Here is an 18,303-nt window from a genome sequence, read left to right as displayed (position 1 = left end):
GTGATAAATAAACTTTTATAAGAATTACAAAAAAATCAAAACATCTCTCTCAACAACTATAAATAACTAATTTAAGATGATATTTTGGTCCATCAAATATATTATAACTCTTATAAATACTCTCACCCTTTCTCATTTTATCACAACAATCTCTTTTATGTTGTCTCATTTTTCATCCCTACCATAAATAAAACTCTAGAAATGTGTATATGTTTCAAAGGTGGCTAGATGCAGGTGATAGGAGGACATGACATTTCATCCTGTGCAACATTGAAAGATCCAAACGGTGGTCAAGAAAGAGATGAAAACTTAAAGACCCAATAGTCATAAAAATTATTAATGTTGTTATTGTAATGATTTTCATTTTTATTATATTACATTCCAATTCCATCGTATGTTTTTAATTTAATTTTATTTTATCATTTTATTTATGAACAATTATATACATTAAAATTAAGGTATGGAATAATAACTTAATTTATTTATTTATTTATTGTCTATATTGTTAAGTGGTTATTTTTCAACATTTCATTAATTTTCTTTCAATTTTTCCTTCGTGAAAAAATTTTGTATCGGTCCCCCTCTCCGCTTTGGCGTGTCGTACTAACACAGCACGACTTACACTTGTGGTTTTCCACTAGCCAGACCCATACCACAAGGATCAGGACTCACTATTGCATATGGTTCCCATATAACATGTTGGTCACATAACAAAATGGCTAATTGAATGACTTTTTGAAATAATTTTTGGGCCCTAAAATTAATAAAAATAATATTTTTAATATAATAACATGTTGGTCACATAACAAAATGGCTAATTGAATGACTTTTTGAAATAATTTTTGGGCCCTAAAATTAATAAAAATAATATTTTTAATATAATTTTTTTCCTAAATTACGGAACAAATCTCCCCCACCTCCAGTCTCTCTCTCCTTTCTTTTTCTTCTTCTCTGCATCTAATTTGTTCCAGAATCAGAGCATATTCTCACCATTCACAGTAGAGCAGAGCAAAGAGGGAGAGGTAAGGTGATCTCTCGCTCTACTGTGAATGGTGTTTAGGACTTAAACAGCCAAGTGTCATTAAAACGCGATGAGTTCTGTTAATTTTGAAAGTGGAGGGTGCATGTACACGAGTTCGAGAGAACCAGCGTGGGAGTGTAGAACTCAACAAAGCACATATCTCATTCTCAATCGCGAGAAAACCTTGACTCCTCCTCTCTCATGCTCAATGCAATTGGACCCCGCAGAGGTCTTGTAGCTGAGCAAGCACTCGATGCACAAATTGGTTCTGACTTCTGATCATCATTCCAACATTGGCTCAGTTTAGCACTGTAAGTTCCTGCCAACACAGAGTTCAATTCAATCTCTTATTATTCTAAACGATTCAATTTTATGTTTGATTTTTCATTTTCTACTTTTTACACCTCGATAGTGAAAAGGTGTAAGTTTTATCTGTAATCTATCTTGGCTTTTCATGTAAAGGTATTCAAGATTCAAGTTTCGATGCTAATACAAGTCAAAATTGTTTGCCATGATTCAATATTTATCTTTGCATCTATTTACTTTTTAGCTCTTGATAGATTAAAATCTAAATTCCATGTTTTGCATCTATTGAAGATTCGGCAGGTCTGATGCATGCAGTGTCAAAGGTCCATCAATTGTTGCGGCAGTTCATTATCATCCTTTCTTTTTTCGCAGGAGGAAGGAGGTGAATTGCCCTTATTTGATATATTTTTTAAAAAAGTTAGTTTATTCTGAAAATTATATTAAAAATGTTATTTTTATTGATATTAAGGCTCAAAAGTTATCCTTTTCTATTAGAACTCCTAAATTCAATTGTAAGTACAATCAATTTTTCTTGGTGGATGTTCAAGTCACCTCACTGAACATTCAAAACATTTTACAAAAACGAGACGTGGAGTTTAGATTGCACTTCACATGCACATCTTAGCGTGCATCGGAAACGTCTCTCGTACTTGTCATGGGGCGATCTTCCCAATACACAGCTGAGATGGGCTGTGGGGTGTGTGCAGGATGTGTTCTGTGGTAGAGGTGAGCAAGAAAACCAAAAAGCCAAACCAAATCAATGAGGCCGAACCAAAAATTCTGGTTAACCGAATCGACCAGTATAAAAACATATATATATATATATATATTATAATACATATTTTATATATTTGTAATATATTATATATTATTATAATATAATAACTTTTTTATTATGAAAATTGAAAAACCAAAAGGACTGATGAACTGAACTGGTGATTAACCCAATCAATCAACTAATTAACCAATCGATTTCGATTTGATTTTCTAAAAGCCGGTATGATCGATTTGGTTTGAAAAAAAGGCCCACGGTTCAGTTAACTGAATTGTGAGCACTCTCACTTTGTGGGGCGTCTATGCAAATTTGGAAGCATGACTTTATTATTTATAGTTTAAAAGATCTACAAATTTTTATTTATTTTTAATTAATCTATCAATAATCAAGAATTAAAATATCGATATACTCTATTCAAAATTGGATGATATTAGTGAATACTGATATGAGTCATGAGGCTTTTTTTAATAAGTATTAGAGGGATGGATCCACCATCTAAAGTTTTAAATGTTTGAGTTTTCAAATACTTGTGTATCAGTATATGTATTTGGGTGCACCGAGATATATGAATCGATATTTAGATCCTTGCCAGTAATGAATGAGGGTTCACTGTCAATCTTTACATTATTGAGAGAGAAAGAGAGGGGAAGAGTAGAAGATACCCATGTGAATTTCTTGAATTGTAGCCCCCACTCCCAACTTTCAACTTTGTACGAGAGTGGTTGAAGTCAGAAAAATGTGATATAAAATTTGAATTAATGAGTGCAAATAAAACAAAAGTACAAATGTACGTTGTAGTGCAAATCATATCATAATTACAAATAAACCCGCACAAATTTGACATTATTGATTTGAGTTTGCCTGCAAACAAAGAAACCATAAGATTATTCAAAAGAAACCATGATTTTAACTGGGGCCACTCATATTTATGTAGTTTGTTTATCATTACAATCGGCTTACCTCGACTGCAATAATCTTGTGAATCGATATAAAAAGTAAAGAAAAGTGGCCCATATTTTAATATATTAAAATATGAAAAGATATAATCATATTTATATGACAAAATAATATAATAAAAATGAAATATCCCATATTTTTATCCCTTTACAAAACCCTTGTTATTATATATAGTATAATGTGAAATCAAGGGTTTATTATTATTAAAGGGATGTTTGGAATTGTTGTCGTTTTTCAAAAAAATAGTGTCAGGTCGGACCTAATGCATGAAACGCTAAATTGAAACCCCACTAAATTAAAAAATCGGTCATGCCTCGAAAATTGGAACCCCACTAATGCATGAAACGCTAAATTGAACCATTTTCCCTAACAGTTGACTGATGTGTATCCTATGTGGTGCTTATCTGTCAGTACATACATGAAAAACGGGGATGAAAATTACCTTACCAAACAATATAGTGTTACTCATTGCCTACGTAACAGAATTTTTTTTTTTTTTTTTTTTTTTTTGTGAAAAATGGTCTTAGAAACATGGGCATTTTTCTTGAAAATCGGTCCCAGAAAATGCCTACGCTTCCAAACACCATGTAAATTGCACAAATTTATAACAAATAAAAAAAGCAAAATGGCCCCATGACAGATGAACTTGTAAATCAAAGTTGGCTTTCGGAGGTATTCCTTAGTATCTATGATTTTGTTTCTCAAAATAAAAACAACTGTGTTTTTGCTGGAGTGGCAGTTGTTTCTATTTTGAAAAGCGTAATCAAAAGTGACAAACAAGAAACATATCTCATCCAGTTTATGTGGAGAGTGAAGATACAGGTGTCTCGTTGTGTGTAGTGTATGAAATTGAAGCTATCAACAATGCAAATAGTGGTTTGTTTATAAGTAAGCCAATTGAACAAAATTGAATGCACTCAAGGGTGTTGCCACTTGCCAACAATGCAAAAGCGTTTCTGGTCCCTGTTTTCTGAAAACAAGTTTGATGTGATATTTTACCTTTTGAGGAATTAGATTAATCATTTTGGAAAGAGTACAAATGCCGTTTCAGTGCATATTTGCTGGTTTTGGTAAAAATGCATTTATTTATTTAAAGTAACACTTTTCACAAATTTTAATGTTGCCTTTGAAAATGATGTAAATTGAGTGTGAATCTTGGTTCAGGATAAATTTGTATTATGGTTCATTTTTGTTTGTGTTTGGTAACATTATATATATATACGTTGACAAATGATATAAAATATATTTTCTAATATATATTTACCTTGATAATAAAATGTAAAAATATATTAATAAAAAAGAAGTAAATTTATATTTAAGTAGGCTTTTGATAAAAAAAAGACATATTTTATTGAAATTTGTATTTGCATCCATTACAGTTAAAAATTTATTTGGTAAGAAGGTAAATTTGTAAGTGCAAAACTAATCCACTTTGTAATTTATATGGACCATTTTACACTCTATATATTTGCATCGATTCCAAACGCAGCCGAAGGCACTGCAATCAAAAGAAAAATGGATGCCAATTCTGCACACAAAGTTTATCAATGTTAAAAACATATATATATATTTCAATCTTGGTAAGAAAATAAATTTATTAATACAAAATTAAACAAACTTTGCATTTACATGGATCAGAATACACTATATATTTGTATTTGTGCTCTATTTGCACTCTTCCCAAATGAAAGGCTCAATTTAAAAAGAATATAAATACAAATAATACAAATACATGCAAAATAATACAAAATATAAGATTTTATATTTTACATATTTATATTTATACTCCTTCCAAACTGAGCCTAAACAAATTAATGCTAAGATTTGGAAACAAATCCTTTCCCACCAGACAAAATGGGTGATCTTGTGTCTGGTCTTAATTTTATTGGTAGGACAAAGATATGTGCTTGACAAAACCCTCTAACTATTTTCTATATTAGTATTTCTTTGAGTAGCATGGAGGTCAAAAGGACTGCCATTAATCCTCTCCAAACTCCTGTATTGGAATAAATTTTGTCCCAACAGATATTACCAACTTCCATATATATGTACAAACAAGTCATCCACCGAGTTGTATTAAAAGATTAAAACTTTGAATTGATAGTATTATTTTAATTCTTTGACGCTTGAAGGCAGTTATAATATTATTTTAAATAAGATAAAAAATATAAATATGAGATGGGGTATAGGGCTGATGTAGACCGAAGGATTAAACATGGGGCTTATCGACACTTCAACAGGGCCACCTATTTGGTGGATGGTTTAAATTAGACCCGGCCAAAATTCGATCCTGCGAATCTGACGTGATTCGACCTGAAAAAAATGGTTTAGGGTCCATTATATAGCAATCCTGACTGGAAGGTGGCATGATAAATTTGACCCGAAAAGCATTTCGGATCACCACCGGGTCACCTCTTTTTAAATTAACAACTTTCCAAATGATATTAAACCTGGATGGTTGGATTTTCAAAGCATTCAAGTTAGATAGTTAAACTTATACTTTTGGTAAAAAACGATTGAATTGACACAAGTAATTGAACCCAGGGGAGCCATCCCCCCCTCCTATGGCCCACAAAACCTCACTATTGTCAGGTCTGATTTGGATTGACAAAGTCATCCACCTACGTGGCAAAAATGGGATAGTGCAGGAAAAGCTCCCTAGGTGCTTAAATTGGCTAGGAAAGTAGGAAACCCAGCTATTCCTTTCTTTTGGAGGAAAGTTTTCATTTCCCAATTCCCACATGCTCGTTTATAACATTTTTTTTTTTCTTTTGAAAGCCCTCCTTTTGCAGCATCTTGCATCTCTCTTATTTGTATTCTCACTTCTTTTTAGGGGATACATGTGTCTGATTAGGTGTTCTTTGTATTCCGATTTGTGGGCTCCAATAAAAAATAATATGTAAGACAAAACGTAACAATACAAATGTAACAATTAATTGTTAATTAGTCGTTAAGTGTCATTTAAAAAAATACAAAAATACCCTTTGAGTATCATCTAATTTTCTTTATTAATCATCCAAAATTTGACAAAAATTAAACAGCCCTAAATCCCTATCTCTTCTATTCAAACGTGATTCCACCTTTCTTGAATGGAAGAGGCAAGGATTTGGGATCATTAATTCTTTGTTGACGTTTAGATGATTGATAAAGAAAATTAAATGATACTTGAAGGATATTTGTGTCTTTTTCAAATGTCACTTAACCGCAGATTCACATCTGATTAACAGCAGGTACTGGATTGTCACGTTTAAAAAGTTTGAATATTGAATTATCACATTTTAAAATTCAGGGACAAGAGTGACACTAGACCCAAAATACAAAATACTAATTAAAAAATTTTCCTCAGACAAATAAATTAGAGGTAACTGTTAAGTGTTGATATACTAATCACCCAACTAATATAAAAGATCAATTGATTGAAGTTGTTAATTTGTAAAGTGTAGTTTGGTCCCATTTGGAAGGACTTAGTTTTGGACCTTCTGGATATGCTGCAAGTTCCAGAAATGACAACACTTGGGTTCGCAGGAGCAAAATATGGAACCATAAAGATTTGCTTGGCAGGGGGCGAATTAAAATCTTTTTAAAAAAGATTTACTTAAAATAAACAACAAAATTTTAAATATATTATTGATACATAAATTCATATATATATATATATTATTTAATTTTTAAAAAGGCAACAAGGCGATGACTTGACTCCCCATCCCATTAATATCCCTGTCCTTGTTCTCTAAAATAATCTCCATTCTTTTACTTGATTGGGTTGAGGAGGCGGGGTAGGGGAAATTATCACTCCTACCCTACCCTCTTTTTCTTATTCTACCGGTCCCACACTGCCCCTCTCTCTTTTATAATATGACACATAATATAAAATATTTTATATAGAAAAACAAATGCCTCGAATGAGGTTCGTCCTAGTCCAATCTTAAATTTGTGAGAAATTATATATAATATTTTATATTTATAAATATAATTATGAAAATATTTTCTATTTAAATCCAAAATTATTTTCTACTTAAATATTGGCATCGAACCAAACTCGAATATATCGAAACTAAGTTGGATGACATGTAATATTAAAATCACAGAGAGAGAATAATTAATATTTATAAGCTTTTTTTATAAATTTAAAAATACTTTTTTTTCAGATTAAACCAGAGTTCAAGATGAAGTCGAGTGACCTGAAACATTGGACTCAAAGAGAGAGTAGAGAGAGTGAGAGAGAGAGAGATAAATAGAGAAAGAGAGAAAAAGAGAAAGAGAATTGAGAGACAGATTAGGATTATAAACAGATCGGATTCATCTAAACCCGAAACCGGTGCAATTATCAGAAACCTGGATTCAGATTTAATTGGCCTTTGCTTTAATTTTTTAAAATACAAAATGATTAAATAGTTAATTATTTTTTAACTTTTTATGTATAATAAATTAATATAAATATAACATGCTAAAATCTAGTATATATATTTATATATAATATAATATATAAAATTAATTTTTTATAATTTTAATTCCAATTATATATTTAAATTCGAATCCAATCCGATCAGATTATGTAACACAACATTTAGATCCGCTGGATCTAATGTTAGATCAGGTTATGAAGTTTAAATTATTAATAGGTCTAAGCAAGGATATAAATAGCTGGGGCGACTCAAACCTGGGCTCGGGTCTCCCAACATGGTACGCGTCTTTATCTTAAGACAACCCGTAAACCATTAAAGCAATTTAGTATACATAATTGAAATAAAATAGCTTTTATTAATCCAATTAAATAATATATTTATGTTCAACAATTTTAATTAAAAATTACAAAGAATAATATTCAAAATTGATATTTCATAAACCAATGGAATAAATAATTTATCAAGTCTACATTAAAATCAAAAGGTGATTTTAATCTTAAGAAGTTTTGCAAATAAAATATTAATAATAAAACAATTACTTTAATACTTAAAAATAATATATATTTCAATTATTAATTAATTAATAATTTAATCTACATTACATTAAATGACAACGTATTAAATATTTACAAAATTTTAAAATGTTTAGGAAATATTTGAGAGTATAATATTAAATAGAATCTATCAACTCTACTAATCAACATTTATACCAAAAATGGTTTTTAATTTTAGAAAAAAAAACTATTGAAACAAAACTATCAATAATGTAATAATTATATTAGTAATTAAAAAATTGCATATTATATATATGTATGTATGTATGTATGTATGTATCTTAGAAATTTTAATAGATTTGATATATTTTAAATTGAACCTATATTTTTTTGAAATTATTAATTGATATTTTAATTTACATTTGAGAATTTAATATTTGGTTGACTTTTTTGTTAATGTAAAAAAATTAAAAATAGTAAAATAGAAAATAAGTGATATAATAATTAAAATATAATATGTGCATATGTGAAATTATGTTCTTGGACTCTTGATTGATGCATTATCAATAAAATTGTGTGACATTTATGCATCCTGTTATATTAATTATAATATAATTTATCATATATACCATTAAAATGTACATTTCCTTTGTATTTATACATTATTTGTGACTATTTGATTTTAAATTTAGTATTATTAATATATTTATAGAATTTGTATGTATTTCCCTAGCATATCTAAGCGCCTTCATCTTTTTTCATTCGTATCTGAATCCAAGTTTTTCGATACGATACTCAACACTGATACTTTAATCTTTAGGTCTAAGAGAGATTGCTTTAATGGACATCATCACTGTTTCCGACCATGATTCCGGGTTTGGTTTTATTAAAACCTACCATTTTGTTAAAAACCATTGACCATGTCAATCTATCTGAGGGTGGTTGGACCATTGACCCATTCGACTCAGATTGCACAATAAATGTGTGTGCAAACTTCTGGAGGTTATAACTTTGCACTTTGATTTTAGGCCATGATTTTTTCTTAAACTCACAAATTTTAGTATTTTTGCAAATAAAAAAATTAAAACCTAGATTAAAAAATATAAATTAAACATTAAATAATATTTATATATACAAACTTTGCATCTAAAAAATGATAAAAATACATGTTTATATATACCTATAATTAATATATATATATAACCTATTCAACCCAAACAGTCGAACCAATGACTCGTAACCCAAAGGCAAAGATAGTTTGACCTTTGGGTCAATTTTTAAAACATTGGTAATCCTTATATATATATAGCCTATTCAACCTAAACAGTCGAACCGATGACTCGTAACCCAAAGGCAAAGATAGTTTGGCCTTCGGGTCAGTTTTTAAAACATTGGTAATCCTTGTATAATCGAATGTTAAGCATTAAATATAAAACATATTTTCAAGTGTCATTATTATTTTTTGTCTATGTGTACCCATTTTGTGAATATATTGATATTTAATGTCAATTATGAAATAGGGCTAAGCCTTCACTATTATATAGTGGAATATTATAAAACTTTTAATGGTCAATAGCCCAAAGATTCCATTTGATGCAAAATAAGTACTCTATGTGTACCTAGATTAGCATTGGGAGTTGTGGATATCTTGTATCATTGACAACAAACAATATGAAAGAAAGATGTATCTCATGTGCATCCAGATTGCATTGCTTTCGACAATACGTGTTTAACTAGAAAGTTGTTTAAATAAAGGATCAAAGTATATATTTGGTTTTATGGGCATCATTTATTGCTTTAAACGTTTATTTGTACAATTTTACTTTAAACGTTTTTCATTTTAAATATTTATTTATTTTTTTGTTTGGTTGGATATTATTTTAAATGTTTATTTTTTAATTTTCACCTCAAGTTAACATCTAATAAAAGTGTGCTACATAAACATTTCATTTCAAGAAATGATGGGGAATTGGGGGAAACAAAAATTTGACTTTTTCCCAAATGCCCCATGCACATAAATCAAAGCCTTTTTAGTTTTTTAGTATTTATTTGATAAACGTTGAAACCAAACAGTAGTTTCATATACAATAAATGTCAATGCCTATGTGGCATTGATGTGGTGACGATCTTTTAATAAATACCCGTGGAATTATGAATGAAGTATAAATACATGAGAAATATTACAATCAACAATATCAAGACTCTTAAACATGTACACATTATACAATAATATCACTTCTAATTTTCAAAATTTATTAAAAATTTAGAAAATTTATTTAGTATTTTTATATAAATATGTATATTTTTCAAATAATAAACATATTTTCATTTTTAACATATTATTTTTATGTAAAATATAAATCATTTAAGATAGATAAAATACATTTTTTATAATTCTCAATTTTTATTAATTTAAAAAAAATTAATTCTTAAATTATCTATTTTAATTTTTATAATTTTCAAATTTTATTAAAATTTAAAAATAATCCAAAATAATTAATATACAGTTTTATCAAACTAAACACCAATCATACCGGTGAACTCCACTTATGGGATGCTTATCCATGTATATGATCAGACATAGATATTTTAAAACTTGTTTTAAATATAAATTAACCACAGAGTACACCCTATACGTGCCCCACGGTACATTATATTCGTGCATTGGTAACATCAAGTACGGAAAATGTTTCAAATGCACAAATACAACGTACTGTCGGGCACGCTTGTGGTGAGCCGATCTCAACTTATTTATGGGATCTTTCACGAATCCCACCGCGCATAATCAAAAGCCATAAAGCGAAACCCTCACGAATAGTCTTATTCGTGGGTCGGGTAGCCCAACGGGTCGAGCCGGTCCAGTCTGATTCCTAGACAGACTTGAACATGAATTTTAGCTCATGGGCTTGACCTCGGGCTTAAAACCTCAGCTTGACTTTTTAAAGTTTCTTCTAAGCCCTAAATTCCTAAAACTGATTAACTTTCCTTCTTTTCATCATCTTTTTCAATTCTTCTCATTCTCACTCTCAGACTCTCAAAATCGGCAACGAATTCAGGCACCGTTCACTCTCAAGAGGCAAGCTCAAACTCTTAGGAATCAGTGAAGATGGCAAACTTAGGCACCGTTCACTATTAAAGGCAAGCTCAAACTCTTAGGAATCGACGAAGATGACAAACTTAGGCACCATTCACTCTTAAAGGCAAGCTCAAACTTTTGGGAACCGGCAAAGACGACAGACTCAGGCACCATTCTCAATTCTTACTCTCAAACTCTCAGGAACTGAACTAGTAATGAACTCAGGCACCCTTCACTCTCAGAGGTGAGCTCAAATTCTCAGGAACCGGCGAAGATGAGGAACTTAGGCACCATTCTCAAGTCTCCTCTCTCTTAGACTCTCAAGAACTGAACTTGTGACGCACTTAGGCACCATTCACTCTTAGAGGTGAGCTCAGTCTCTCAGGAACTGGCGACGAAAAAGCAATCATTTTGTTAAATCGAGCTTCGGGCTTGAGTCCAGGCTTCAGGCTTTTTATAAGAGTTGAGTTTGGGCCTAAGTTGTAAGCTCGTTGGTCAGGCCAGGTTCCAGCTTAGGCCTAAAAAAATTCTACTAATAAAGAGTAAAAGCCCGACCCAAACCTAACCCAACCTGACTCATACGTTTTTGCATTCAGTGATCTTCTGTTGGCAAAGGCGTAATGGGCATTTATTTTTGTTCTCATTTGTTTCTAGAAAATAAATTATACCTTAAATCACATTTATCTGATTCCGAAGTATGATGAGAGTGAATTGTTATAAAATAGCATTTAATATATTAACTTTTTAGATCCCAATCGTGTAGACTATCGTTTGATAATCAAAAAGCAAGGTATTAGTGGGAACAGTTTTAGGCCGCGTTTGGTGTATGGGCTCCAATTGGTCCAACTGTTTGGCTGAGCGGAATTGGAATTATCATCAGATTTTGAAAAGACCAAAATACCCAAGACCAAGACTTTGGAGTTTAGAGAGAGAGAGAGAGAGGGTTTACCCATTCCCTTTGCGGCTTTGCCCCTAATACCGGGTTGGGTAGATTCGAGATTGACAGACGCAACCACAAACCATTCAGTCCAGTGCAGTGATTCAGTCGTTCACATTCTCTCTCCTCTCCTCTTTTTAGTCTCTGTCTATCTTTCTCTCTCCAACCCTAAATAATAATATAAATACCCCAATCCCTCTTCCTTTTTCTCTCGGCTTGACGTTCCCTTCCCACTATCCAGAGGGCCAGAGAGCACCAAGCTTTTCTTCTTCCACGAATTTGCTCAAATTCTGATCAAATTATCAGCACCATGCAGGCCATCTCACCTTCCCCCAATTCAACCCTACTTAGGTCGAAGCGCTTCACCCCTCATCACTACCAGCGCTATACCACCACTCCCACTCGGATCTTCGTCCAATCCATCCACCGCCCCGACTCAGCTAACTCCTCCGGCGTCGTCGGCTCCAACCGCCACGACTGGCAGAGCTCGTGCGCCATCCTCGCTAGCAAGGTCGTTAGCCAGAAGCAGGAGACGGAGAAGACCGGCAACGCTGACTTAACTGCCGTTAACGGTCACAAAACCCTAGATCTCGTCCCCATCGACAACAATCACCCTAAACCCCTTACCATCACCGATCTCTCTCCCGCCCCGATGCACGGCTCCCAGCTTCGCGTCGCTTATCAGGGCGTCGCCGGAGCTTACAGCGAAGCTGCTGCAGGCAAGGCCTACCCCAACTGCCAGGCCATCCCTTGCGACCAGTTCGAAGTGGCGTTTCAAGCCGTGGAGCTCTGGATCGCCGACCGGGCCGTCTTGCCCGTCGAGAACTCTCTGGGGGGTAGCATTCACCGGAATTACGACCTGCTCCTCCGTCATCGCCTCCACATCGTGGGGGAAGTACAGCTCCCCGTCCACCACTGCCTGCTCGCCTTGCCCGGAGTGAAGAAGGAGTACCTGAGCCGTGTCATAAGCCACCCGCAAGCCCTCTCTCAGTGCGAGCTGACTCTGACTAAAATGGGTCTCAACGTGGTGCGAGAGGCGGTGGACGACACGGCGGGAGCAGCAGAGTTCGTGGCGACAAACAACCTGCGGGACACGGCGGCCATAGCGAGCGCGCGGGCGGCGGAGCTATACGGGCTGGAGGTGCTGGCGGACGGGATACAGGACGACTCGAGCAATGTGACCCGGTTCGTGATGCTGGCTCGAGAGCCTATAATCCCCCGGACGGACCGTCCATTCAAGACGAGCATAGTGTTTGCCCACGACAAGGGGACGTCGACGCTGTTTAAGGTGCTATCGGCGTTCGCATTCCGGAATATAAGCCTGACGAAGATCGAGAGCCGGCCGCACAGGAACCGCCCGATAAGGCTGGTGGGCGACGCCAACGTGGGGACGGCGAAGCACTTCGAGTACATGTTCTACGTGGACTTCGAGGCGTCGATGGCGGAGGTGAGAGCTCAGAACGCGCTGGCCGAAGTGCAGGAGTTCACATCGTTTCTGCGCGTGTTGGGGAGCTATCCCATGGACATGACTCCTTGGTCTCCTTTGAGTGAAGATTGATTGGTTGAATGAAGCTTCAAGTCTTCAACCAAACACTGAAAGTGAAACCATTAAAAGAACATCAAATTATGGATTTTTTTTAATTATTTTGTTTTATTGTTTTTAATTTTTCATATCTCAGGGCAATATTCAGGATACTGTAATTTGATCCTCCAAATGTAAGATGTGAATACTGTGTCTTAATGGGTATTATTTTTCTGTAAATTGAAGTTTTAAGGGGAGCTAGCATTCCGAGAGTGGTGGTGTGATATATGTAAATGAGGGAGGAAGAAATGATTGGGGTGGGGTGGGGTTGAGCAAAATAGTTAATTTATTAATGATGATGGGTTTCTTCTTCTGATTAAAAAAAAAAAAAATTGATTGTGTGGTACTGGTTCTAGATGGAAAGGATTTCGATTTTTTTATTTAATAAATGAATGTTTATATTAAATCTGTTTGGTTATCATCAATTGCAGGTCTACTGGGGCCTGGGGGATTGAATTCTCAGCTACAGGCAGAGAGAGAGAGAGAGAGAGATGGTTAATGGAAATGGTGCAGTGAGTTAGGTGGGGATGGGAGGTTTTGCTGGAGATGCAGAGCAGACTGCGAACCTACTTGTTATTTTCTTGACGTACTCACGTATCATGACGTATGTGTTTGTTTGATATCTTTTTCTTTTTCCGGTGGGTCACTTGTCCTCTGTTTTCTTATTTTCTCTCTCTTCTCTGTCTTTATTTACTCTACTAGTAAAACAACTCTGTTTCATTCAGAGAGCTCAGATTGTTGTTGTCAGTGTGGCTCCCCAACATTTTGGTTATTAAGAGGAGGTGTAACTAATTGTTTTTTGGTTTGTACTTTTAAGAGAAAGGAATTATGATTCTTGCTTTGTCACACAAAGATTCATACCAAATAGTTTACTGCGATCAAAGACGTTTTAACTATGCTTGATTAGTGTGTAGGAGTGTCAATTGAACCAGATTTGGTCTAATCGGTCTGATCCAATATGAATCCATTATCAATGGATTAGGTTCAATCCATTTTAAATCAGTACATTTAATGTTTGGATTGCCCAATCTGTTCAAATTGGTTTCAACTTAGATTGGTTCTAATCCATACATGATCGTTTCATTTACACCTGTATTCTTATCTTCTATAAATGGATTGGTTATTAATTCAATCTGACCCAATTCAATATAAATCCATTATGGATGGATCAGATCCAATCCACTCCAATAAATAATTTGGACCATTAAGTCTGGACTTTGTTCAATTCAATATATCTTATTGATCCGTTAACATTAACATTAACAATATATCCTATTGATCCGAACCCAAAATCGGTCCATTAACATTAACACCAACACTCCTATCAGCAGTGTCCATATGACGTTATATTGGCTTAGACATGAAAAGTGGCAATCCACCTTTACTGCTTTTACCAGCACTTGCCTACAACTCTTGCTATCACTAGCCTACTTTATTCTTTCACCAATCTTGGTTCTCTTCCATCTATTTTTTCTTGTATTTCCAACCCAAGTTGAATAAAGAGGAAAGAAAAGAAATGAGAGAGAGAGAGAACATTTGTCAAATTAAGACCCATTGGCAACATTTAGTTCCATAGTTTTTATTGCTTTACCAACACTTGCCTGCCTCTCCTCGCTATCACTGGCATACTTTCTTCTTCCACCAATCCTTGCTCTCTTTAGTATATTTTTCTTGTATTTCCCACCCAAGATGGATAAGAAGAAAGATGAGGGAGAGAGAGTAATATTTATCAAATTAATAGCCATTGGGAACATTCATTCAGTCCCATAGAATTTTACTACTTTACAAACACCTGCCAGCCTCTCCTGCCTATCCATTGCGTACTTTCTTCTTCTACCAATTTTTTGCTCTATTCTATCAATTTCCCACCCAAGTTGGAATATAAGAAAAGAAGATGAGAGAGAGAGAGAGTCACTGTTTCTACTAATCCTTGCTCTGTCCTATCTATTTTCTTGTATTTCCTACTCAAGTTGGATAAGAAGAAAAGATGAGAGAGAAAGAGAGAGAGGAATATTTGCCAAATTAACAGGCATTGACAACATCCAGTCCTAAAGAGTTTTTAGGTTTGATGCTAGTAAACATCGAGTTAGTGCAATTCTTGGGTATTAACGAAGCTTAATTTTGCATTCCAAGAGTTTCGTACACTCATTGTTTACTAGAATTCATCATCGATACTTAATATATAAATAAATTCTTAAAGAAGTGAGGCATGAAATGGCCAGGATATTCCATGTTTCAAATCTCCATTTAGCATCCAAACTTATTATAAAATGTTTTAAACTAAGTTACTCCTTAAAAAAATAATTTAGTATATTTTAAATGTTAACTTGTCATCTCAATTGCAATGCACCAAACAAAAGGCTTATCTTGCTCGTCTGAACAAAGGAGTTGAATCATTGAATCTTGAAAAGCATTGCCCACAGTTTCTGGTCTGCCTTTGAAAAATAATAGAGCACCATGTCCTTTTCATCACCTACTTATGCACCTTCTTAGTTTAAATCCTTTTTTAGGGTTCCTAATTCTTATTCCACCCACTTGTGTTGAGAATTGAGATACAAGATGACAAAATAAAATTGGTTTTCCTCCTTTTTATTGACAAAAAATAATAACCCACTTATGATTAAGTGTTTATCAACCATTTTCTTTTGTTTTCTTCTTCTTTCTTGATTGCGATTTTGCCGTTGAGTATGACGAAATATGATGATGCTCTTTTGGAGTATTGATTTATGGATTGTTCTCCAATGTGAATTGTGTTTCTTGTTGTAAGTTATAAAAATAAATCAAACCATCTGATTTGAAAACAAATTAGTTCTTAAAAAAATAAAAAAAGAAGCACAAAACGTCTTTATGGCTGTAATGTGCTTTTTTTTTATTTAAAAAACTTAAATAAAAATGTGTTCTTGAATTTCAGAAAGTTTTATAAATCATACAAGTATTTGTAGTATAAAACTTGTTTTTTGTTTTAAAAACATTATTCTGATTGTTTCAAAAACATAAATCTTTTTTTTTTTTTAAACAAAACCAACTTCTTTTTGCTTTTCAAAACAAAATTACGGTTCAGAATGTGTTTACCTTGTTGGGTGATATGGTGATTTTCAAAAACAAATGAAAAAAAACATTCATTTTGTAAACGTCTTCTAAATGAAAGATGTTCTTTTATCAACTGACATTATAAAAGTGGTAACCAATCAGGTGGTTTTTCATCACACGGGGATTTTGATTGTCCAAGTCTTTCCAGTATCTTCGGTTTTTTCTTCTTTTATTTTGTTATGAAAACTAAAAAGAGGAGAAAGACATCTAAAAATTTATGCTTTGCCCCTAGATCAAATATTTAGGTAGTCAAAAGTTTCCAACCCCTTACTTGGTGGGAACTCAATTTTCATTTAGCTAGCAAACTGGCTAGAACAGACCGTGAAACCCGTTAATTAACTACAACCTGGTAAGGTCAGTGGTTCAAACATACAGTCCGGTTTAAGTCGGACAACAGATAATACTGTCTTCAACCCCAAAACTATTTTGGATGTTAGCCAATTTCATGTGTCTTTCATTTCTGCTCTTGACTTTTGAAAACTAGATTGAACTCACTGGAACCGGAAAGCTACCCCTAAAACCTCCAAAACTTTTCAAAATAACCATTGAACCCGTAAAACCTCCATTTGGTTTACAATCAGAATCAGAATCAGAATTGAAATGGTATATTCCCAGTATGTTTGGCTCAGATACGAATTGAAATGAGCTGGAATAGGAGGGACCTTTCCACCAAGAATGAAAATGGGAATCCAATTCCATCCAACCAAACAATTGGAATCTAAATTCGAAATGACTTATTCCGATTCCAATTCCAGACCCCTATTCTGAGCAACCAGACCCTTAGTGTTGGGAGGTTCTTTGCCAATTGAGGACTGAAAACGCTCAGTCTACAGTCTATATCATCCATTTATTGAAAAAAGAGCAATGGTGGGGTAGGTCACATGGGAAAACTTGTTTGAGGCCCAACAGCGTCTGCGTTTCTGCTCTCCTTCCCAGGGTTTCGCCTGATTGACCATGACCAGAGCAAATCAACCAGGGTCGCCATTGACCCATTCTCTGTATTGACTCATCCTATATGCTTTTTTTTTTTTTAATTCTTGTTTTTGTGATCGTGACCGTTGGATTAATGAATCACCACTCATCTGGTGGTTATCTCGTCTATTCTGTATAAAGTTGAAACCAAATAATTGTATCATACTGTTTTAGCAATTATATGACATAACTACTGAAGGATGTAGGTTAACTAATCTCAAACTTTTCTCCTTTCTCCCTCTCCAGTCAGCTTTCCAAAAGCTGATGACTCGGTCAACATCTGAGTCCTGAGAGCGTAACACATGAGCTCAAACTGAGACAAATAATTTCTTACAACTTTCTTTATCTTCTCAAGATGGGTGTCCCAACAATCGTATACCAGGAGACTTAATGTTAATCTCAACCTCTTTCGTCACCACTTTCGTCATCGTCCTTCGTTATGGAATTTAAATACAGAAATTAAAAAAAAATGGTCAAATATTGTTTATATGGATGCCAGGTTGCCAATTGGCCCAATTCGAAGAATTTCAAGTATATAAGGCCTGGGTTTGGGCTCGAGCGCACTCAAAATTTAGAAAAATGTCTTAAGTCTTAACCCAACCCAACCCACGTTGGCCCCCTAATTGTCCCTGTCCATTAGTTGGTTAGCATTGACGAAAACACAAAATAGTTGAGCAATCTAATCGG

The 18,303-nt window shown here is 34.0% G+C and overlaps 1 pseudogene across 1 annotated transcript; it reads left to right on the top strand.

Moving 5' to 3' along the window:
• Positions 1–12,016: 12,016 nt before the first annotated feature.
• On the top strand, positions 12,017–13,734 carry LOC148871074 (arogenate dehydratase 3 pseudogene; annotated as a pseudogene). Its single transcript, XR_016107801.1, has one exon. The product of XR_016107801.1 is annotated as an arogenate dehydratase 3 pseudogene (transcript).
• The last annotated feature ends 4,569 nt before the right edge of the window (positions 13,735–18,303 follow it).

Source organism: Nelumbo lutea, chromosome 2 (genome assembly GCF_056320005.1).
Source record: "Nelumbo lutea isolate HS-2025 chromosome 2, American lotus-T2T, whole genome shotgun sequence".
Classification (NCBI taxonomy): Eukaryota; Viridiplantae; Streptophyta; class Magnoliopsida; order Proteales; family Nelumbonaceae; genus Nelumbo; species Nelumbo lutea.
Note: the sequence above shows the minus strand (reverse complement) of the source record. Positions and strands in the feature narration are given on the sequence as shown.